The sequence below is a fragment of the Tachypleus tridentatus genome, chromosome 6 (genome assembly GCF_004210375.1).
Source record: "Tachypleus tridentatus isolate NWPU-2018 chromosome 6, ASM421037v1, whole genome shotgun sequence".
NCBI classification, from domain to species: domain Eukaryota; kingdom Metazoa; phylum Arthropoda; class Merostomata; order Xiphosura; family Limulidae; genus Tachypleus; species Tachypleus tridentatus.
Genome location: NC_134830.1, coordinates 120,812,916 through 120,840,584, shown reverse-complemented (window position 1 = coordinate 120,840,584; position 27,669 = coordinate 120,812,916). Strand labels below are relative to the sequence as shown.

At 31.0% G+C, this 27,669-nt stretch overlaps 1 pseudogene; it reads left to right on the top strand.

The window, feature by feature from the left end:
• Positions 1 to 634: 634 nt before the first annotated feature.
• LOC143251699 (sodium- and chloride-dependent GABA transporter 1-like) lies at positions 635 to 27,669 on the top strand (annotated as a pseudogene).

Below are 27,669 nucleotides of genomic sequence, written 5' to 3'. Positions count from 1 at the left end.
AACAGAAAATCAACCAATAAAGTACAGAACGAAGAGAAATCCTAATTTCTGACCAATCCTGGCTTTAATAAATGTACATAAGGATAACAACGACTCAGCAATGTTGGAATTATTTTGTTAAATATATTGTCAGTTTTAATATTATCTTTCTGAATTTCATTTCTAGGTTTTTTATGCTTGAAAGCTTGTTTAAGAAATTTAGAAAACCATATAAACAAAGAAGAAATTGTGGCAGTTTAAAATATAAAAATTTTAACATACGAAACTTAAAAATGGATCTACTTGAATAAAACGTAAATATACATAAGTGACATCTCTTGGAACGTACAGTTACATAATGTATTTGATTGTACGGAATTAATGTCTCCCGAGATAAATTTTTGTGTATATGTGCACATAAAAATGGTTTTAAATGATACGATTAAGAGTATGGTTGCACATAGAAGTTGTGTATAATGGATTAAATGAAACAGAACATTTAAACAAATTTATTTTACTTGTTTTCTGAGGTGTATTTATTTCTTCATAGCTTCAACTGTACATGTATATAACTGTATCCTTTTTCAACTATATATATACATATATATCTTGACAGTGTATTTTGTTTTCTACAGCACTTGTTTGTGTTAAAGTTATGTCCTTGAATAAAGTATCTCCTGAAAATGAAACATCAGAAACCGTCAGTGTAGAAAATGGAGTGGAAATGATCACAATACTTGATGAAATGAACCAGTCGGTAACAAATCCAGATAAGGAGAAAGAACCAGAACGTGGAGAATGGGGAGGAAAACTGGACTTTATTTTCAGCTGCATAAGCTACGCTGTCAGTCTTGGCAACGTATGGCGATTTCCATACTTGTGTTATGAAAATGGTGGAGGTATGTGTCTTGTGGTTTAATTCAACATAATATACATGAAACCTTTATCTTACTAAATGTTAAATCGATGGTTCTAATGTTGTTGTTTGTTATTTAGGGGCATTTTTGTTTCCCTACCTCATCTGTTTAGTCTTGTGTGCTGTTCCTCTATTCTTCCTGGAAGTGGCCATTGGTCAGTACCTCAGCGTTGGTGGTATCGGGGTCTGGAATTTAGTTTCTATCTTTAAAGGTAGCTATTGTTGTTTAATTCTAGAGCCTTAGTATTTTTCACATTTTCCGGATATATATAACTCATACTTGTGTCTCAAATATGTCAACAGTTCTTATATTATGTAATCTATACTTTCACTAGGAATTGGCTTTGCTTCAATGACCATCGTTTGTCTCAATAATATCTACTACGTGGTGATAATAGCTTGGACTTTATTCTACTTCGTGTTCTCAATGACGTCACAACTGCCTTGGGAATCGTGTGGTAATTGGTGGAACACAAAATACTGTATGAAAGAGGGAACCAACATTACGAATCTCAACATTACAGCCACCGAAGCAAAATCACCTGTAACCGAATTCTGGGAGTAGGTTTAATTTTTTATTTTTCAGATGAATCTGTTATTTTCGATCAATAAATATAAGTCGTATTTAGATCTAGTGTTCTCAAAATATTGTTTTTTATGTATATATATACATATATATATTACAATGGGAGTACAATTAAATAACTATTTTCTATCAACATAATTTTATTATTTATTCATTTTCCACATTTGTACACTGGTTTTTAGTCCAGTTAACTGTTTACCAGTAATTTATATTTTCTACTTTAATTTATGAAAAATATATTGTCGATAGTCCAAGATGTTTAACTTGTCCAGCCACAATGGATTTTCAACATTTATTTTAAGATATACTACTATGTAAAATGATAATATAATTTATTTATTAACTTATAATATATGTGGTTTAGGTATGTAGAACAAACAACTAATTCTTTACATTTAAGTTTCAATCTAGGTAGATCTCAGAGAAATAAAGATCTTCCCAGTTCTATGGAAATAGATCCCATAAACAAACATTCATTTACTAATGTCAAAATAACTATCTTGGAAAATTATGCAATGTAAATCTACTAATAAAAAGAGGAAAATATTTTGAAGAAAAAACTCCTTATTCTTATGAATTATACAATGATTTTCAAAACAAAACTACTGAATCTTTAAATAAAATTATTTGTATTAGAATTTCAATTGAAATAAATACTTGTAATAGTTAAAACAAAAAAGAAGTAAAGGTGGCTTCCTAGTGGCATAACGTATGTCTGCAGACTTATAATGCAAGAAACAGATATTTCAGTGTGTAACTTTGTGCTTAATAGCTACTAACAGTGACAAAGTTAAAGGTAAAAATATTGATTACTTTTGATAATTTGTTTGAGAATGTAAGATACTTCTTTTAGCAGATATGTTCACAGCTAAAATTAATAATAATAGAAGTTTTTTTTATATAAATGATAGAAAATTTAAATATTTGTAAAATAATTGTTAAATTTTGAATTCAAACATCTTTCTATTAAAAGTTTAATTTTAAATTTGATTAAATTTTGTTTAATATCATTTTTTAAATAAAAGAGTGTAGGTTGGAAGTTTTAACTTTTAGAATTTTTAGGATGTTTTTATTTCTACTTTAAGGTTGTATCTGAATATTAAGCTTAACTGCCTTCCCACAATTGGCTGCAGCCCTATGAAAGGCAGTAGGAGTTGAGATATTACGTTTGTAAGCACTCAAATTCTAACCCTTAAATGATTTTACATACCTGCTGACTAGTCTGACATCAGTGTCTGGATTTTGTCTGATAACATAATGTTATGACCACTTATGTTATTTGTTGTGATTCATGGTTGAGAAATAAGATTGATAATACAAAATAACTGTTTAATTTTAATTCTGTTATAATGTTTGTTATACGTATATTTTGTGGAGGTTGGTTAAAAATACAAGCACATCATTCAAAGGCATTATACGTAAAAAGGTCATTGTTCCAGGGGAAGCACACTTCCTCCAGAGGTACACATGTTTTAATTAGGGAAGTTTAGAAATAGTGTTTCAAAATTATTTTGCATGTGAGTCACTATTCTCACAAACTACCATTGCCTTTGTTTCTCTTCTTTTTAACAATATGAGATTAGTGATTTCAATATAATATGTGTCAGTGTGTAGAATTCTGTTCAAAACAGATGATGCTTACTGCAGCTACATCTAGGAATGGGCTTAACTAACAATGACTATAATAATAATGGACACCTTATGTGCCAGTTTATCATGCACCATGTACCTTGTAAGAATTTTACCTAGTTAACCTTGTTATTGTTAATCTAGTAAGATAAATTTTAGGACATATATTTCTAGGTATAATTAGTTTTAAATAACCTTCCTTGTTTCTATTATTGGCTTGAAAGTACTTATAATACCATAGTAGACAGTTTTATCATTTAATACTCAAAAATTAAAAAGTATGAAACCCTAACTGAAGTTGGTTCAATAGTATATTTCAATAATACAATATTTATTACTCTTTTGAAGGTGTCGAACATTACAAATTACTTCAGGACTACATGACTTGGGAGGTGTGAATATGGAACTGAGTTTTTGTTTGTTACTTGCCTGGTTTGTGGTTTATTTGGTCATATGGAAAGGTCTAAAGAGTAGTGGCAAGGTGAGATTTAAACTAAAATAAAACTTGGAGACAAAAGGAAAAGGAAAGATTGCATAAAACAGTGTTTCAGTAACAGCAAGGAAACATCACCTAATGACATGAAACACCATCACAGTAATCATAAGGAAACATCACTTAATGACATAAAACACCATTGGAGTTATCATAAGGAAACATCACTTAATGACATAAAACACCATTGGAGTTATCATAAGGAAACATCACTTAATGACATAAAACACCATTGGAGTTATCATAAGAAAACATCACCTAATGACATAAAACACCATTATAGTAATCATAAGAAAACATCACCTAAAGACATAAAACATCATTACAGTAATCATAAGGAGAGATCAGCTAATGACATAAAACACCATTACAGTAATCATAAAGAGAGATCATCTGATGACATAAAACACCATTATAGTAATCATAAGAAAACATCACCTAAAGACATAAAACACCATTACAGTAATCATAAGAAAACTTCAACCAATGACATAAAACACCATTGCAGTAATCATAAGGAGAGATCACCAAATGACATAAAACACCATTGCAGTAATCATAAGGAGAGATCACCAAATGACATAAAACATCATTACAGTAATCATAAGAAAACATCACCTAATGACATGAAACACTATTTTAGTAATCATAAGAAAACATCACCTAAAGACATAAAACACCATTGCAGTAATCATAAGAAGAGATCACCTGATGACATAAAACACCATTTTAGTAATCATAAGAAAACATCACCTAAAGACATAAAACATCATTACAGTAATCATAAGAAAACATCATCTAATGACATAAAATGCCATTGCAGTAATCATAAGAAAACATCACCTAATGACATAAAACACCATTTCAGTAATCATAAGAAAACATCACCTAATGACATAAAACACCATTACAATTAGCATAAGAAAACATCACCTAATGACATAAAACACCATTACAGTAATCATAAGGAAACATCACATAATTACATAAAACACCATTACAGTAATCATAAGAAAACATCATCTAATGACATAAAACGCCATTGCAGTAATCATAAGAAAACATCATCTAATGACATAAAACGCCATTGCAGTAATCATAAGAAAACATCACCTAATGACATAAAACACCATTTCAGTAATCATAAGAAAACATCATCTAATGACATAAAACGCCATTGCAGTAATCATAAGAAAACATCACCTAATGACATAAAACACCATTTCAGTAATCACAAGAAATCTTTAATGTTTCTAGCATTAATTATTTCATATCTTTGGACTGTTTTACTTTATTATTTGTTCATTGTTTGCAGATTATTAAGGTGTCAGCAGTCACTCCATACGTCATTCTAATCATTCTTTTTATTCGTGGAGTGACGTTAAAGGGCGCTGGAGATGGACTACTTTTCTTTTTTATATTAGTCCACAATTTGACAAACTTTTGGATCCCAAGGTTCTTTTATGACATTGCTATTACATTTATATGCTAATGTTATTGTTATTATATTCATATATAAATGTTATTGCTATTACATTCATATATAAATGTTATTGCTATTACATTCGGACCGGCATGGCCAAGCGTGTTAAGGCGTGCGACTCGTGATCTGAGGGTCGCGGGTTCGCATCCCAGTCGCGCCAAACATGTTCGCCCTTTCAGCCGTGGGGGCGTTATAATGTGACGGTCAATCCCATTATTCGTTGGTAAAAGAGTAGCCCAAGAGTTGGCGGTGGGTGGTGATGACTAGATGCCTTCCGTTTAGTCTTACACTGCTAAATTAGGGACGGCTAGCACAGATAGCCCTCGAGTAGCTTTGTGCGAAATTCAAATATAAATGTAAACAAATATAAATGCGTTATTACATTCATATATAAATGTATTTGTATTACATTCATATATAAATGTATTCGTTATTATATTCATATGTAAATGTATTTGTTATTACATTCATATCATTATATATATGTAAATGTATTTGTTATTACATTCATATATAAATGTATTCGTTATTATATTCATATGTAAATGTATTTGTTATTACATTCATATATAAATGTATTCGTTATTATATTCATATGTAAATGTATTTGTTATTACATTCATATATAAATGTATTCGTTATTACATTCATATATAAATGTATTCGTTATTACATTCATATATAAATGTATTCGTTATTACATTCATATATAAATGTATTCGTTATTACATTCATATATAAATGTATTCGTTATTACATTCATATATAAATGTATTCGTTATTACGTTCATATATAAATGTATTCATTACATTCATATATAAATGTATTCGTTATTACATTCATATATAAATGTATTCGTTATTACATTCATATATAAATGTATTCGTTATTACATTCATATATAAATGTATTCGTTATTACGTAAATATTCATATATAAATGTATTCGTTATTACATTCATATATAAATGTATTCATATATATAAATGTATTCGTTATTACATTCATATATAAATTACATATTCGTTATGTTCATATATATAAATGTATTCGTTATTACATTCATATATAAATGTATTCGTTATTACATTCATATATAAATGTATTCGTTATTACATTCATATATAAATGTATTCGTTATTACATTCATATATAAATGTATTCGTATTACATTCATATATAAATGTATTCGTTATTACATTCATATATAAATGTATTCGTTATTACGTATTTGTTATTATATTCATATATAAATGTATTCGTTATTACATTCATATATAAATGTATTCGTTATTATATTCATATATAAATGTATTCGTTATTACATTCATATATAAATGTATTCGTTATTACATTCATATATAAATGTATTCGTTATTACATTCATATATAAATGTATTCGTTATTACATTCATATATAAATGTATTCGTTATTACATTCATATATAAATGTATTTGTTATTATATTCATATATAAATGTTATTACATTCATATATAAATGTATTCGTTATTATATTCATATATAAATGTATTCGTTATTACATTCATATATAAATGTATTCGTTATTACATATATAAATGTATTCGTTATTACATTCATATATAAATGTATTCGTTATTACATTCATATATAAATGTATTCATTATATTCATATATAAATGTATTCGTTATTACATTCATATATAAATGTATTATATTCATATATAAATGTATTCGTTATTACATTCATATATAAATGTATTCGTTATTACATTCATATATAAATGTATATTACATTCATATATAAATGTATTTGTTATTATATTCATATATAAATGTATTCGTTATTACATTCATATATAAATGTATTTGTTATTATATTCATATATAAATGTATTCGTTATTACATTCATATATAAATGTATTCGTTATTACATTCATATATAAATGTATTCGTTATTACATTCATATATAAATGTATTCGTTATTACATTCATATATAAATGTATTTGTTATTACATTCATATATAAATGTATTCATATATAAATGTATTCGTTATTACATTCATATATAAATGTATTTGTTATTATATTCATATATAAATGTATTCGTTATTACATTCATATATAAATGTATTTGTTATTATATTCATATATAAATGTATTCGTTATTACATTCATATATATAAAATGTATTCGTTATTACATTCATATATAAATGTATTTGTTATTATATTCATATATAAATGTATTCGTTATTACATTCATATATAAATGTATTTGTTATTATATTCATATATAAATGTATTTGTTATTACATTCATATATAAATGTATTCGTTATTACATTCATATATAAATGTATTCGTTATTACATTCATATATAAATGTATTCGTTATTACATTCATATATAAATGTATTCGTTATTATATTCATATATAAATGTATTCGTTATTACATTCATATATAAATGTATTCGTTATTACATTCATATATAAATGTATTCGTTATTATATTCATATATAAATGTATGTTATTACATTCATATATAAATGTATATTACATTCATATATAAATGTATTCGTTATTATATTCATATATAAATGTATTCGTTATTACATTCATATATAAATGTATTCGTTATTATATTCATATATAAATGTATTTGTTATTATATTCATATATAAATGTATTTGTTATTACATTCATATATAAATGTATTCGTTATTACATTCATATATAAATGTTATTACATTCATATATAAATGTTATTACATTCATATATAAATGTATTCGTTATTACATTCATATATAAATGTATTCGTTATTACATTCATATATAAATGTATTCGTTATTACATTCATATATAAATGTATTCGTTATTATATTCATATATAAATGTATTCGTTATTACATTCATATATAAATGTATTCGTTATTATATTCATATATAAATGTATTTGTTATTACATTCATATATAAATGTATTTGTTATTATATTCATATATAAATGTATTTGTTATTACATTCATATATAAATGTATTCGTTATTACATTCATATATAAATATAAATGTATTCGTTATTACATTCATATATAAATGTATTCGTTATTACATTCATATATAAATGTATTCGTTATTACATTCATATATAAATGTATTCGTTATTACATTCATATATAAATGTATTCGTTATTACATTCATATATAAATGTATTCGTTATTACATTCATATATAAATGTATTTGTTATTATATTCGTATGTAAATGTATTTGTTATTACATTCGTATATAAATGTATTCGTTATTACATTCATATATAAATGTATTTGTTATTACATTCATATGTAAATGTATTTGTTATTATATTCATATATAAATGTTATTGTCATTATTTTCATATACTAATGTCATTATTATTATATTCGTATACGATCTAAACACCAGTAAATATTAATGTTAGATGTTAAAGGTTGTTGGACAGAACCCATCGCATATTCTTTTACCAAAGAATAGTGGGATTAACCGTACATTTTAATGCCCCTGACGCTGAAGACAAACACTAACAACCAGGCTGGGCAACAAATAAAACTTCCCATCTAATGAAGCTATAGTTTACGTCTTCAGTGAAAACAGTGTCACTGTTAATCAGTAACTGTCAAGCGACTTTTGTTTGTTCGGTAATTTGCTGTCAAGCTTTAATACTAGTTAATAATTCTTTAATCAAAACGTAACGAAACTAAATTAGTGTTAAATTTAAAGAAGTGAACTCTTTGTAATCAGTATTAATTTATTGTATTAATGTTATTAGGTCTGGGTGACAGCATGAACTCAGGTGTTTTTCACCTTTGGAATTGGTTTCGGTTCCGTCGTAACTCTTGGAAGTTACAACAAGTTTAGCCACAACTTCTTCCGGTAACAAAAAAAAAACTACAAACAAACTCTTAAGAAATGTTTTCTTATGTTTTAATTTAATTATTTAACAATCATTTGTTACATGATTACAGTAACAAATGACATAAAACACCTATGTTTTATATAGGACCAGCCTGTCCTATATAATGGACAGAGTTATTATAGGAATAATAATAATAACAAGTATGCTGTACATACTTGTTACAGCAAGTAACTGTAGAAAAGTTTTATTTTCTATATCAAAATAAAGAAATTTTGTTTATTTGCACAGAAATGTTCAATGTAATAATTCTCTATACTCTGTATTCGTTATTCTTTCAGTGTTTCTGTTTACATGGATATTATTGTACACTTTGCACACATTCATTATTGTTTCTATATTTTTATTTCTAGAGACGGATATATTCTATGTATTGTAAACCCTGCTACCAGTATATTTGCTGGTAGTGTGATATTTTCCGTCCTCGGTCACATGGCCTACTTGAAAGGCGACGGGACTGGAGTTGCTTACGTTGTAAAGTCCGGTAAGATAATTCAGTCTTCTAGTTCTTCAGTTGTTTATATAAACACTAAAAGTTCTGTTTATGTACTAAATCAACGTGTAACAAAATATTTCAGAACAAACTTTATTATTTTTTTTTAATCTTGGTTCTAAAACATTTAAAATGAAACGTCTAATGGTAAGTTACAGTGAATCAACATCTTAATATACACTAAGTGTTATCAGACAGTGACCTGTTGTGTTATTTTCAGAGTACAAACACGGTCTTTGTTTAGATACAATCTAACATGGTGTATTTTCTTCAGGTCCAGGGTTGGCATTTCTCACCTACCCTCAAGTTGTTTTACAGTTGCCATCTCCACCTCTATGGGCAACTGTATTCTTCTTCATGCTGCTAATCCTCGGCATAAACAGTCAGGTGAGCAGATAATATGTTGATATGTGTTAATGTACGTCAACATTGTGAAATATTCAGAGACTAAAGACTGTCTTTTCGTTTTTCTTTCAAATTTATACGTTTCTGTTATCGTTTGCTTGGTGGGAGATTTAACGTCTTGTGCGTGGCTCAACGTATGGAATCTCCTTGGAAGTGAAATAAACAATTTCAGCAGCATAAAAACGCGAGTAACGTTAACGTGGGGGTGTTATTTAGTAAGTCCGTTACATTTTACCCAATTACACATTTCAACGAAGAACAAGAGATATACGAGAGAACCGATAGGTATGGGGAAAACAATTACCAAGTTGCGACTGTTTTTTGGGATTTAGAAATTCTGCCAATCCCTCAATGAACGTAAGGCAAGTACGTGAAATTTGTAAAACTTGTAGTTGATGAAATGAAAGGATATCATTGTCATTACTTGCACTGACAACCTGAGTAGTAACATGAGCTAACGGTAGAAGCTACGAACTGTTTTACTCCATGACTCCCATATATTATTCCCTGGTGTGCGTGTAACATATAATTTTTCAGTTTAACAAAACTAGCCCTTCTGGTGTGTTGCTAATATCATATATTTTATTTCCTCCTCTGCTCTATCAAATATTTGGTCACGTGTCGAGTGACAATACAATTGTTAATACGTGTGTATGCTACATCCTACAATTGTGTGTAACTTGCTACATATAACAGGTATCATCTACACGATGGATACCTCCTAAGTTTTCCTGTCGTGTTACATATATTAGTAACAAGTTACGTGGCTGTTACGTGTTACATTTTTTAGTTATTTGCCACATATCACAGTAATGAAGTATATCAGCTACATGGTTAATACCTCTTGCAGTTGCTACATATGTTTGTAAGTTGTTACATATGTCACTAATGAGTTACGTGGTTGATACCTGCAACAAATCTCACCACGTTATTCTAGTCCTAGTTTCAGATTGTTGTGTGTTTCAAGTGCTACCTCTAACACATGTTTGTTGTGTGATACATATACTTGTTGCTACACGTCACCTGAGTTTACATTATTATGTTCTATTATATATCTAACAAATTAAACAATGGATGCGTAACCACATATTGTTTAACTATTTATCGCTGGTTAAATATTTCAATATGCAAGAAATTTCAAAGTACCATTCTTCAGTGATTCATAGAGATAAACTTTTATTTCAGAAACTAATAACTTAGAACGTCCTCTCACGCAAGATGAAGTATTACGTTATCAAACTAAATAATAACACGTGTGTTTGAAACTTTATTATATAAAACATTAATTCACTAAATATATATACACTGCTGGCCAAAATCTTAAGGCCAATTAACATAAAAAAAATTTGCATTTTGCATTGTTAGACTCAACCACTTATTTGAGTAGAGCTTCGAAAGATGAAAATAAGAAAAGGGGGAAAAAAAAAACTTTTTAAGCATTTAATAGGGAAAAATGTGAACACTATGAAATTAGTCTAAATACTAGCTGGTCAAAAGTTTAAGACCATACCAGAAAGAAGTCCCAAACAGGGTGGGAAATGCCCAACAAGAGGTCTCATTAGTGAGTTGTACGGCCGTCATTGCGAATAACTTCAAACATTCGCTTTGGCATGGTCGATATAACCATTTGTAGAAGGCTGACTGGGATGTTATTCCAAGTGGTGAAGATGGCTTCACGAATATCATGCACTGTTTGAAATTGACGTCCATTTCTATAGACTTTCCCCAAACATTTTCAATGGGGTTCAGTTCGGGCGAACACGCTGGATGGTTCCAAAGAATCACGTTATTCGCCACGAAAAAGTCCTTTGTCCTGCGGGTATTGTGGATTGCAGCGTTGTCCTGCTGAAAGATCTAGTCATTTCTACACAAGCGAGGGCCTTCAGTCAATAAGGATGCTCTCGCCAACATGCCAATGTAGCCAGCTGGTGTTTGACGCCCCTGAATAATCTGAGTTCTATTGTTCCATGGAAGGAGAAAGCACCTCAGATCATGATGAAACCTCCTCCACTGTGTCGTATAGAAAATTTCTCCAGTGGGATATCCTTATCGTGCCAGTAACGTTGTAAGCCATCTGGACCGTCCAGGTTAACTTTTTCATCATCGGAAAACAAAACTTTCTTCCACTTTTCTACGCCCCGTGTTTGGTGCTTCTCAGCAAAGTTTAACCGAGCTGTTTCGTGGTGTGGAAGGAGGCGTGGCCTTTGAAGACGTTTACGATTTTTAAAGCCTTTCTCTCTTAGATGCCGTCTTATTGTTCTTGAGCTGCATTGTGTGTCCGTAAGGGCCTTAATCTGGTTCGACGATCAGCTGTTGTCTTGCCGGACAACCCATCGAATCCTCCTACTCAACGCCGGCGAAATATTTTTGGGCTGACCACTTGAAATTCTCGTTCCATATCTCTCAGGATCTTTTAAGAAATTTGCAACAGCAGTTTTACTTCGCCCAGTCTCACCAGCGATGGCATGTTGAGAGAGACCTTAATTTTGCAGTTCGACAATGCTGCCACGTTCAAACTCTGTCAATCTTTTTGCCTTTGCCATGTTTGTACCCAATGTTACACAGGAGATGTGAGTGGAAGATGTTGACAATGCTAATGCTTGAGCACAAATGACTAAATTTCGTTACGTGTTTACCGATTAACGCTTCGTTTCAGTACGGTCTTAAACTTTTGATCAACTGGTATTCAGATTAATTTCCTAGTGTTCACATTTTCCCTATTAAATGCTAAAAAGGTTTTTTATTTTTATTTTCCCTTTTCTTATTGTCTTCTTTCGAAGCTCTACTCAAATAAGTAGTTGAGTCTAACAACGCAAAATGCATATTTTCTCTATTTTGTTCATTGGCCTTAAAATTTTGGCCAGCAGTGTACATATACAATTTATATAGATCTGTCTAACTATGTTATTAAGTTACTTTGATCTGTATGTTATGACAACATGTGTACTGATATTGGTCAGTTTTTGTTTTTCAGTTCTGCACCGTGGACTCTTTCATAACAGGGATCGTGGACGAATGGCCGTCTCTTTTGAGACCGCGAAGAAAAGTATTTACGATAGGAATTGTCATCATCTTATACACGTTAGGCCTACCAATGGTCACTAAGGTATGTTCCATAATATTAAAAAAATCAATAAACGAGTAAAAGGAAGATATCATTATGGTAGATGTTTCATTTGTCCGTCAAAAAAAAAATGTTCTTCAAGCCGTCATCTTATCCAAGATGTCTTCAGTAATGACGTCATAATTAGTGGCGTCAATGATGATAACAGTTAGGTACTGCTGTAGAGTGAGATGTTAGTTCCTGTAGAAAGATATCTATAACTATCTCAGTTTATTATGTAATGATGGGTCTGTAGTACATGACGTCTAATGAATGTGTAGCACATGATGTTAAATGTTTAGTGTTTAGTATGTAATGTCTAATGATGATGTGTAGTGCATGATGTCTCATGATGATGTGTAGTGCATGATGTCTCATGATAATGTGTAATACATGAAGACTTATGTTGGGTGTGTAGTACATGACGTCTAATGATGATGTGTAGCACATGATGTCAAATGTTTAGTGTTTACTTTGTAATGTCTAATGATAATGTGTAGTGCATGATGTCTAATATTGGGTGGGTGGTCTAAAACAAATCTTATTCACTGTAAAAATGACGTAATAAATAAAACTTACCATAAGCACAACTCCCAATACTATTATATTTATTCAGTAACGTTCCACTTCCGATATATCTGTTTATTTCTGTGGCTTTACCATGGTGTTATCTTGTATCTAGAATATGGAAACTGTATCTTGTAATAAAATATATTTAATCAAAACGAAACTGTTAAGTAATAATTCTGATTGGATTTCTTTAAACTGATTGTATTATTCACTAAAATAATCTTTTACTTTTCAGGGAGGCATGTACATATTTCTACTGATGGATTATTATTCTGCCAGTGGAATAACTCTACTGTTCACTGTTTTCTTTCAAACTACAGCTATTACATGGGTTTATGGTAAGTTTCAAATGGCATGTCCTGCATTATTTCTTACGTCACTTCCCACTTCTTATATATCTGTTTATTTATATGTTGTTATTCTGTTCCGTAGAATGTGATGATGTGTTTTACGTACGTTAATCCTAGGAGGAGCTGTTGTACAATAAACAAGTTAATCTTAAAGGGTGGTATCTTATTATATGCAGGTTAACCCTAGAACATGCTGTTGTACTATATGCAAGTTACCCCTAAAATATGTTGTTGTATTATTCTCAAGTTAACCCTAGAACGTGCTGATGTGCTATATCCAAATTACCCCTAAAAGAAGATGATGTATTATTCTGAAATTAAATCTACAACGCGCGGTTGTGCTATATGCAAGTTGCCCCTCAAAGGTGGTGTTGCATTATTCTGAAGTTCACCCTAGAATGTGCTGTTGTACTATGTGCAAGCTCTCCCTGAAGATGATGATATATTATTCTCAAGTTAACCGTAGAAGATTGTGTCTTACTCAAGTTTCTCTTTAGAGATGATATTTAATTATTAATTACATTTAATCCTTGTATTATTGTTCTCAAAAGCCAATAGTTTTGACAACTTAATTTTTTCTTCGCTTCACTTTTTCTAGTTTTTTTTTTTAACTTTTATCACCAAAAAGGATGAGATTCGCTATTCATCCTTTAAATTATCTTCTTACTTTTTGTTTTGTTTTTTAAATTTTTCGAAGGCTACATAAGGACTGTCTGCGCTAGCATCACTAATATAGTAGTATAAGATTAGAGAGAAGGCAGCTAGGTGTCACCACTCGCCGTCAACTCTTGGGGTACTCTTTTGCCAACGAATGGTGGGATTAATCATCACTTTATAATGCCTTCATGGCTTAAAGGGCGAGCATGTTTCGTTTGACGGGGATTCGGATCCGCGACCCTCAGTTTACGAGTCGAGCGCCCTAACCACCAGGGGCCTTTTTTTGTTTTTAATTTTTTACGGGGTTTTCAGTTGTTTTCATTATAAACTTGAACTATTAATTAACAAATATACTTTTAATTTGTAGATTTGATTTAATTCAGGTTTTATGTCAAGTGTTTTTTTTCACGTGAAGGTAACAACCAGTAAAACAATAAATTCGTTAAATTATTAATAACAATAAATTATTTCAGGTGTAAAAAGGTTGTCTAGCAACATTAAAGAGATGACAGGATATCGGCCTAACTGGTACTTCCTCGCTACCTGGGTTTTTGTCTCTCCAGCCGTTTGTTTGGTAAGTTTGATACCCCTATATTACCAATAACAGTATAACATTGGAATTAGTGGATTATATCAGCACGCGATTATTGGTATTTTAATGGAGAGTTCGGGTTTGGTCCCAAGAAACGTCCTCACCTAAATGCTACAGACTCCTTTCCAAGAAGAAGAGGACGAAATTCGACCGAAAATCCAACTGGAGTAATGGAAATTTAAGAATAGATTTCCATGATTGTTGAATCCAACTCTGATATCGGAGTTTGTTTGTGGCACCTTTCAGGGTTCAAATGGCACAATTCTTTGAAACCTCACACAACAAGCTAGCAGGATCAAAGGTGACTTGTATGTTCCAGCTACACATGACCAAAGGAATGAGCACACCTCATGGGAAATGTGTTCTGATTGTGTAATTTAGTAATGTTGCATCAAAATGATTCAAAGTACAGAACTCAAACCATTCATATGTTTCTGATATAAACATTAATGTTTTATGTGTTAAAGATGGCACCGTTCATTGAAAATTAAATATAGTTTTAACAACCGCAATTTTAGTATTACATTTAAAACATTTATCAATAAGTATATAATCAGGATCTTCACATACTGAAAGTCCTGTTCATGTTGAGCACACAGTACTTTTATTTATAATCATATTATGTGATAAAGAAATGATGGTTACACATACCACAATTATTTTTATAATTGTGTAAATCTTGAATACACAAAGTGTTGGCCCGATATGGTCAGGTGGTTAAGGCAATCGCATCGTAATCTGAGGGTCGCGGGTTCGAATTCCCGTCACACCAAATGTGTTCGTCCTTTCAGCCGTGGGGACGTTAAAATGTAACGGTCAATTCCATTATTCGTTCGTAAAAGAGAAGCTCACGAGTTGGCGGAGGGTGATGATGACTAGCTGCCTTCCCTGTAGTCTTATACTGCTAAATTAGGGACGGCTAGCGCATATACACCTCATGTAGCTTTGCACGAAACTCAAAACAAACCAAACTCAAAGAGTGAATTTTTTATTGATTTTTGTTTGAGGTGTCATTCAATAGATGGCGAAACATTTCATGGGCCTCAATCGCCACTTCTGAGATTGCATAATAGTATTAATTATTTCGGTCACTGACATTCATATAAACAGCCACCCCATATATCAGTTACAGTAAACTGTATTGACCCTCACCTATGGTGGAGTTATAAAAGTATTTAAAGATAATGGAGAACCTGGATTTGTACATTTGTTCACTGTAAGTAACGAAATGAACTTTGAACCTTCAGCAAGTGATGAATACTGTATGTTAATTGACTTATCTCACTCGATAAAACTGGCATTATGTCAGCTCAGTTACGTTTCTCACAGTATCAAAATCATATAAATAAATACTTTATCTTTAGTAACTAATATATATATATTATGATGTTCAATTTTATTTCAGTTTCATTCAGAGAACCAGAGAATGTTTTTTTTTTCTAATTCTAAATACACATTTCCTTTAGGGAATATTCCTGTTTTCAGTTATGAGATACAAGCCTTTGGTGTATGCAGAGACTTACGTTTTTCCTTGGTGGGGAGAACTCTTAGGCTGGGGGGATAGCCTTGGCTTCCATGGTGTGGATTCCGTCCTGTGCTGTTTATTTCATGCTGGTAGCACCAGGTTCTCTGAAGGACGTGAGTTGCTTTTCGTCTTTATCAAAAGTAAAATTTTAAATATTATTGATAAATTATTTATATTGAAACTTATTATCATGTTTTCCTTTACTACATAATCATATTACTAACACTAGATCCTCCTTTACTACATGATCGTATCATTAACACAAGGTATTCCTTTAGTACGTGGTCATATTTCCAACACTAGATCTTCCTTTGGTACGTGACCATATTATTAACAATAGATCTTTAATACCTGACCATATTACGAACACTAGATCTTCCTTTAGTGCATGATCATATTGCTAACACTAGGTCTTCTTTTACTACATGATCATATTATTAATACTAGATCTTTGTTCAGTACATGATCATATTACTCATACTAGATCTTCTTTTAGTACATGATCGTATTACTAACACTAGGTCTTTCTTTACTACATGAACATATTACTAACACTAGATGTTCAGTAGGTGATCATATTTTTTAAAACCAAATCTTCCTTTAGTGCTTGATCACATTATTAAAACTAGGTCTTCCTTTAGTACATGGTCACATTACAAAAAATAAATCTTTCTTTACTACGTGATCATATTACTAAGAGTAGGCTTTCATTTAGTACATGTACATATTTTTAACACTAGGTCCTCCATTTGTGCATGATAATATTCCTTACTATACATCTTTAGTACGTGATCATATTACTAAAACTAAATCTTACTTTAGTACATGATCATAATACTGACACCAGATTTTATTGTAGTACATGATCATATTTCTAGCACCAGATTTTACTTTAGTACACGATCATATTACTAACTATAGATTTTTAGTACGTGATCATATTATTGACACTAGATCTTCCTATACTACATGATCATATTATTAACACTAAATCTTTAGTACATGATCATATTACCAACACTAGATTTTCCTTATATACATGATCATGTTACTAACATTAGTTCTTACTCTTGTGCATGATCACATTACTTATACTAGATCTTCCTTTAGTATATGAACATATTACTAATACCATGTTTTCCTTTAGTACGTGATCATATTAGTAATACCAACTCTTTCTTTAGTACATGATCATATTACTAATACCAACTCTTTCTTTAGTACATGATCATATTACTAATACGAAACCTTCCTTTACTGCATGGTCATATTACTAACAATAGATCTTACTTTAGTTCATGGTGATATCACTACACTAGATCTGCCTTTAGTACAGCATCATATTACTAACATTAGATCTTCCTGTAATCCATGATCATATTAGTAACAATATGTCTTCCATAAGTTCCTGATCATATTCGTAACACTAGATCTCCTTTTAAGGTTTGATCATATTACTAACACTAGGTCTCCCTTTAGTACCTGATCATATTCGTTACACCAGATCTTCTTTTAGTGTTTATCATATTACTAACACTAGGTCTTCCTTTGGTACGTGACTTATTACTAACAATAAATCATACGTTAGTTCATGATCATATTACTAACAATACATCTTCATTTAGAAAATGATCGTGTTATTAACATTAGAACTTCCTTTAGTACATGATCATTTTACTAATACTAGATCTTTCTTTAGTACGTAATCATAGTACTAACACTAAATCTTTCTCGTGTACATTATCATATGACTTTCACAAGATTTTCCTTTATTATGTCATCATATTTTTAAAACTAGGTCTTCCTTTAGTACATGATCATATTACTAACATTAGGTCTTCCTTTAGGACATGATTATAAAACTAACACTAGACCTTACTTTAGTACATGATCTTATTAACACTAGGCTTTCATTTTGTGTGTCATCATATAACAAAACACTAGATGTTTTTGTGCATGATCATAATACTAATAGTAGATCTCCCTTTCGTACGTGATCATATTACTTTATCCAGATCTTCATTTAGTACATGATTATATTACTAACAAAGATCTTCCTTTGATACATGATCATTATACCAACATTACATCTTACTTTAGTACGTGATCATCTTGGTAACAGTAGGTCTTTCATTAGTATGTGATCTTATTAATAACACTGCATCTTACATTAATTCATTATCATATTACAAACATTAGATCTTCCTTTAGTATATGATCATATTACTAACACTAGCTTTTACTTTTCTACATAATCATTTAAATAACACTAGATCTTCCTTTAGTATATGATCATATTACTAACACTAGGTTTTACTTTTCTACATAATCATTTGAATAACACTAGATCTTACTTTAGTACATGATCATTAAACTAACACTAAAACTTTCTTCACCAGATGATCATATTACTGACAAAAACTTCGCATTAGTACATGATCATACTACTAACGTGAGATCTTTTTTCAGTACATGATCCTATTACCAATACTAGATCTTACTTTAGTACATGATCATATTACCAACACTAGATCATCCTTTAGTACATTTTGATATTACTAACACTAGAACTTACTTTAGCACATGATATTATTCCTTACACAAGATCTTACTTTGGTGCATAATCATATTACTAACTCTAGATCTTACTTTAGTTCATGATAATATTACTAACACTAGATCTTCATGTAGTACATGATCATATCACTATCACTAGATCTATCCTTAGTACATGATCATATTACGAAAACAGATCTTCCTTTAGTACATGATCATATTACTAACACCAGATCTTTCTTTAGTAGATGATGATATTACTAAAACTAGATCTTTCTTCAGTTTGTGATCATATTACAAACACTAGGTCCTCCTTTAGCTCATGATAATATTAATAAAACTCGGTCTCATTATGGTATATAATTTTATTACTAACATTAGATCTTCCTTTTGCACATGATCATATAACTGACACTAAATCTTCCTTCAGTACATCAACATATAAAAGTCATTGGGTCTTGCTTTAGTATATGATCATATTACTAATACTATGTCTTCATTTACTACATTATCATATTACTAATATTAGGTCTTTTTTTCGTACATGGTCATGTAAAATACATTAGGTCTTCCTTTAGTACATGGTCATGTCACTGACACATTGGTTTCTCTTTAGTACATGATTATATTACTAAGACTAGATCTTTAGTTCATGATGATATTACTAACTTTGATACATACGTGATACGCACGAAAAGAAGATTTAGTGTAAGTAATATGATAACGTACCAAGGAAGTATCTGGTATTAGTAATACGATAATGTACTGAACGAAGACCTAGTTTTAGTAATGTCATCATGTACATAAAAAAGGTTCAGTGTTAGTAATATGTTCATACACTAAAGGAAGACCTAGTTTTAGAAAAATAATCATGTATTTAACAAAGATATGGTGTTAGTAATATGACCATGTGCTAAAGTAACATCTAGTGTTAGTAATATTATCATATACTAAAGTAAGTTCTAGTGTTAGTAATATGACCATGTAATAAATGATGACCTTGGATTAAAAATATGATCATGTACTAAAGGAACACATGGTGTTAGTAATACGAGCATGTAGTAAGGGAAGGCCTTGGGTTAGTAATATGATCATGTACTAAAGTAAGAACTAGTGCTAGTAATATGATCCTTGACAAGTTCTTACTCTAGTGTTAGTAATATAATCATTGAAATCTTACTGTAGTACATAATCACATTACTAACACTAGATCTTACTTTAGTACATGATCATATGAGTAACACTAGATGTTCCTTTATTACATGATCATATTACTATCACTAGATCTATCCTTAGTTCATGATCATATTACTAAAACAAGATCTTCCTTCACTACATGATCATATTACTAACACCATGTGATCTTTACTACATGATCATGTTACGAACACTAGATCTTACTTTAGTTCATAATCATATTAATAACACTGGATCTTCATGTAGTACATGATCATATTACTAACATTAGGTCTTGGATTAGAATATGATTATATTACTACCATTAGATCTTACTTCAGTTCATGATGATATTATCAATACATGATCACATCATTAACTCTAGATATTTCTTTAGTTCATGATTATATAACAAACACTAGATCTTTATTTGGTACATGATCATATTACTAACACTATATCTTACTTTAGTACATTATGATATTACTAACACTAGGTCTTTTTAGTACATGATCATAGAAATAATAGTAAATCTTCCTTTAGCACATGATCATATTACTAACACTAAGTCTTCCTTTAGTACATGATCATATTACTATCACTAGATCTCGCTTTATACATGATCATATATAGGTCTTCCTTTAGAACATGAACATATTACTAACACCAGGTCTTCCTTTAGAACGTGATCGTATTACTAAAACTAGATCTTTAGTATATGATCGTATTTTTAACACTAAATCTTACTTTGTTAAATGATTATATTACTAAGATTAGGTTTCCTTTAATACATGATAATATTCCTAGCACTATATCTTCAATTAGTACATGATCATATTATTAACATAAATCTTCCTTTAGTACATGATCACAGTACTAACATTAGGTCTTCCATTAATTCAGGATCACATTACTAACACTTGATGTTACCTTAGTACGTAATCGTGTTACTATCACTAGATCTTACTTTAGTATGTGATCATATTACTAACACAAGATCTTACTTTAGTACATGATCATTTTACGAACACTAGATTTTACTTTAGTACATAATCGTTTTACTAACACTTGGTCTTCCTTTATAACATGAACATATTACTAATACTAGATCTTTCTGTGGTACATGATCATATTACTAACACCAGATCTTACTTTAGTACGTGATAATATTACTAACCCTAGGTTCTTTCAGTAGATGACGATATTACTAACACTATATTCTCCTTTATTACAGAATAATGTTACTAATGTTAGCAATATGATCATGTACGAAAGGAACACATGGTGTTAGTAATACGATCATGTAGTAAGGGAAGGCCTTGGGTTAGTAATATGATCATGTACTAAAGTAAGAACTAGTGTTAGTAATATGAACCTTGACTAGTTCTTACTCTTGTGTTAGTAATATGATAATTGAGTAGATCTATCCTTAGTTCATGATCATATTATTAACACTAGATCTTACTTTAGTTCATGATCATATTATTAACACTAGATCTTACTTTAGTGCATGATCATATTACTAACACTAGATCTTACTTTAGTATATGATCATATTTATTAGCACTAGGTCTTCCTGTAGTACATGATCATATTGCTAACACCAGATTTTCCTTTAGCTCATGATTATATTACTAAAACTAGATCTACCTTTATTGTATAATCATATTTGTAACAGTAGGTCTTTGTTTAGTACGTGATCATATTACTGACCCTTAACGTCTTACTGTCTGATAGAGCAAGTAACTTCAATTTGAGATCGGTTTCTGAAGTTCCTCTCTCGAAAATTAACTTTTTTTTTCATCCTAAGCTCACAATGTATTTATTTATTATATACGTCTAACTTCTAGATATAAACCTCAAATTTCAATAGGAAAATAAAGTAGAATTATCTAATTTTCTTTAAGCCTAATTAATCATGTTAAATAATGTTATTTTGAAAGACTGCATGAAGAAATTCCAAGGGTAACTCTATCCTTCAAAGTTCCATTATGTGTATACTTGAATAGATTGAGAAAGTCGTAATAAATCACTTGATGTATCAAGAGTATTAAATTTTGCTATGACTTCAGGTCAATTTTTGTAATATGTATTTGTAATTCTCCTGATTAAATTATTAAATTGGTACCTTTTAGGTGGTTTGCTTGTTTTGTTTTTATTTGAAGTGAAACTATTAAGCCAGAAAACGACAACAAAACCTGCAAAATCCATGTCATTTGAAGAACGGTTCCTTCAAAAAAAAAGATAAAATATGGTTCTCACATGGAGTTCACATATCAGCCCATACTGCCATCTAGGGGAGAGAGGGGTGACAGTGCTCTGGTAAGAAGTGTAAAACAAAGAAACTTCCAATAACTCATTAACGTCAAAACTCAGTGTGATATGTTGTTCGATAACTGTACACAACTCCTAAATACAAAAAAAGAAGAATCAGTTGATACATTGCTAGCCATAACTTACCTACTATAAAAGAAAATATAAATAACAACCGAAACAGTAAAGCAAATTTAAATCAGTGTAGTCTGTTTTATCGTGACAATAAACGTTATCATATTCAAGACAAGATCAAAGGTCATAGAGGGATGAGATCACATAATATGTTGGTACTGTTGATGTCAAAGAAATGAAAGTAAATCATAACACACTGCTCTTGTTTTCAAACACCAACCTCACTAGTTTTACTCCTTCTGTCATGCGATTTATTGTGTTGAACGTTGAACTTAAACAATTCATAATCTATTATAGAAAACACCACCTACAAATATCATATTAACTTACAATTTGGTTTGAAAAATGTACACTTGATTAGAATCTTGTTGAGGTTTATACAAACATGAACACACTAGGATAAGGCTATCAGAAAAAGCAACAAACTAGGATATAACTAACAGAAATAGTTACAAACTAGGATGTAATTAACAAAAATAGTTACAAACTGGGATGTAACTAGAAAAAATAGTTACAAACTAGGATGTAACTAGAAGAAAGAGGTACAAACTAAGATGTAACTAGCAGAAAAAGATAAAAACTAGGATGTAACAAACAAAAGTAGCAACAAAATAGGATGTAACTAATAGAAACTGGTACATACAAGGATGTAAGATTTATATATAAGAATCATGTTTTTTGTTTTGTTTTCTTAAAGCAATTTCTAATCCCAAACGACTTTCTAACTGTCGTTTTAATCTTCCATTAAGAAATCCAGTCTGAAGAACAAACGTGAGATATGTGAAACGTATTTTGGTTTTAAAGTTTTTAATTGAAAGGATGTTTTTAAACTCTATGAAAGTATACATATCACACAGTAATAAAAATACAAACCTAAAGAATAGATATTTTATACCCTTTGACCCTTTGCTTTCAGCTGTGGCTATTCCAAACTGAAATTCAAATATTGTTATTAAGAACATGATTTATAGAGGGCAGTAGTATCAACTTACTACGTGTAGTATATTTTCAGCCATTGTTCTGGTTTTTGAAAATCATGAGATATTGTACGGAAAACAGGTAATTATTGATAGAAGGTTTATACTGTTAATACGACGTAACGACGACCCTGAGAAATAGAGTTTGTATTAAACTGTCGTCTTTTACTAGGAATTTGTATATTTGGAAAAAAATCTGACTCGAGTCTTAAAACTTTGGATCTGAAGATGTCCATTGTTATTTACTTGAAATTTGTAATTTTTGAAAGAACTGGGACTTGATCTGAATACTCCATTTTGCTTCTATGTTATGTTTATCTGTTTTGAGCCTACAGTTATACTGTGAGCTGTCTGCGCTCTGTTACTAGAGGCTAAACTGTTGCGTTATAAATCCTGAATTTACCTATGTATTTTACTTATGCGCATCATTTTATTGTGCTAAAAGTGAAAAAGTAGTGACATAGTTACTTGAAAAGTGTCATTCTTAATTTGATATTTGTATTACCTGTGTTTAGATTATTCTAGCTGAAATACCTATTTCCTGGACGTAAGTTATGTAAATTCATGGTTATTCGAGGATATGAAAAGTTGCTTCCCTTATATGTAATTATATAAAACGCCAATGAAAACTGCAAAACACAAAATGTGAAACCGAAAATTTGAACATTTCTCCACATCGACTCAACAAACCTTCGTAGACAAATTCAGTGTTGATCGGTCAATAAGGGGCGAAGTAGTTGTAAAAGAAACGCTCATAAAAACCGTAAGCCTCAAAAAGGTCTGTGTTTCCCCCCATGGACCCAATGAACCACCATACCGAGTTTGGTGAAGATCCACCTACCACCGGTTAATGGTAAAAAACGCTCATAAAACTGCAAAAAACAGAATTGAAATATTCTAAGTATCTCTTCATTGACCCGATGAACCTTTGTATTGCTGTTTAAGCTGAAATTCCGAAACCCTTACGGCTATAAAAAACTGCTAAAAAATTAAAAGAACAAGTACGTTTTCTTATATAATTTATCTCATTGTTCCAAATGTGACAATATTTTTAGATAATTTGTCTCAATTCAGTTCCATCTGTATCCATTTTTAATGTGTGATGAACTGTAAAACATGGAAAAATACAATTTTTAAAAAAGTGACCAGTATCACCAAAACTGATATCCCATACGAAACAACACTTTAAACAGTTTACATGTGTTTATTCAAGAAATGTTTGAAACATTCAATATCTAGTGTGACGTCCACGGGCTGTGATACACTTCTGACACTGATTTGGCACACTTCGAATCAGTCTATCAATGTTATCTTGGGGTAAGGGAGCCCACTTGTCTAGCAGGGCTTGTCGGAGTTCCTGTACATTCTGAGGAGAGTGCTGCCGTTCAATAACACGCATCGACAACATATCCCAACAATGTTTAATCGGATTTAAATCTGGAGATCTGGCGAACCACTCAAAAGTCTATATTTCTTCCTCATCAAGAAAGTCCATGCACAGGTTGGCGACGGGGGCTCGCGCGTTAACCTGCATGAAAATGAACCCATCGCCGACAGCACCGGCAAAAGGCCTCACAATGGGTTCCAGAATTTCGTCTATGTATTGTCGTGCGTTTTGATTATGAGTAAGTCGGTGCGGCCACCCAAACATATGCCTGCTCAGACCATTACAGAACCATTACGGAAAATCGCTGTCCTCGGCGTCTCCACACGTGAGAGATCACGTCCATCATTATGAGACACAGTGAACCTACTCTCGAGACACATCCATCTCTCGCACATCCATCATTATGAGACACAGTGAACCCTTTTCCGAGTGACGTAAATAGTTAAACACACTAACCCTAACGTTTCACAAAACTGTTCGATTACGTGTTGGATAAGTTTTCAAGACAAACATTTAATTCGATTTGAATCTTAATTATTTTATATGACGTTCAAGCATGCTAACTAAAGATGCTTTGTATAATTATTTAATTAAAATGTTAAATTAAGACAAATTAGATCATAGTCTATAGATATATGTTGCTGCTCTGCTTAAAACCCTCATAAAAGACCAATATTTGATTTTGTAAGGTCTACGTTAGTGTTAACACCAAACTAGTTGTTGTTTAAAAACATAGAAATGTAAACCCTCATTTTAATAAATGTTTTCAAAGCGTGGAAAATTGATATAAACTGGGGTATGGAAAAAAAACATTTATAAACAACAATCCTTTAACTGTTATATTTCATGTTCTATAAACTAGGTTTTCAGTAACACGTGTCTTAAAGGTCAGAATAGGTTTTCACAAAATTCTTTAACTTGCGCATGCTCACTGAGTGTGAATTTATAAACGATTGTTTGAAATCGTAAATGTAGCAAAAACTTTAGTGAAAAGGGCTATATGGGTTATGTTTATAGTTTTATGAATTTAGATACTGAGACCCTCGGGGTCAAAACAAAATTAAATGTTATTTCATCAATTTCCACCAGGCGTCACTTTAACTAAGATTTGTTTTTAAAAGAATCTGAATTTCTCTCCATCTTTGCGAGTTCAAGATAACAGGTTACAACTAAGTCACTAAATCACTCAACGTGAACCTGCAGTGCCGACTGGAGGCAGTAATTACCTCAAGCTTACTACACCCCCCCCCCCAGCATAAAAACACAAAAAACACTTATTTGGCAGAAGGCCAAAAGTAACGTGTTTAAATTGGGTCACATACTCTCGGAATCATGGATAGAATAGCATGTAAACTGATAGAAACAATAAATAATTATATACTGAAGGAAAAAAAGTGAAGGCAAAACGACCAGTTGGTTTTCATTTAGTTTGCTTTGAATTTCGTGCAAAGCTACACTAGGGCTATCTGCGCTAGTCGTCCCTGATTTAGAACTGTAGGAAAGCAACTAGTCATCACTACCCACCCCAACACTTTGTCTACTCTTTTATCCACAACTACTGGGATTGATCGTTGCTTTATAACTCCCCCGCAGCTGAAAGGGCGAGCTTGTTTGGTATTGAAAACCGGGACCCTCAGATTACGAGTCGCGTGCCTTAACCACCAGGCCATGCCGGGGATCAGTTGGATTTAATCGAAGGAAACTGAAGTTTTGATCTGAAAGTGCAAAAGTATCAAATATTCAACTTCTGAGCCTATTATGAACAGAAAATTTAAAAATATTAAATCTTTTATTGCTTTGATTTATGAAAAGTTTAGTAGAACAACTATCAATTATGTTAGGACAAGTAGGGAGCGATATGTACATAACTTAGCTAGCTATAGTAATATAAAAAAGTTCTTATGCTACAAAAGTACTTTTGCCCGGCATGACCAGGTGGTTTGGCCATTCGACTCGTTATCTGAAGGTCGCGAGTTCGAATCCCCATCACACTAAACATGCCCTTTCAGCCGTTGGGGCATTATAATGTACGGTCACTCTCGCTAATCGTTGGTAAAAGAGTAGCCTAAATGTTGGCGGTCTATGGTGATAACTACCTGTCTTCTTACACTGCTAAATTAGGGATGACTATTGCAGATAGCCCTCGTGCAGTTTTGTACGAAATTCAAAAACAAAGAAAGTCACAACTACAGAACCTGGGCTACTTCCGATTTAAAATTTGTATCCCTACTTTGGCAAATCACTGTAATTGTTTTAATGTGAGCCATAAAACTAAACAATTTTTATTATACTTTTTTGCTTCCTTTTTATAGTTTTGTGTACCAGCACCTTCAAGCGTGGCGCGCGCTTCTATCCGAATATTTTTATTACTCATCAGGATTTTCACCAATCTGCCCTCCAAACTAA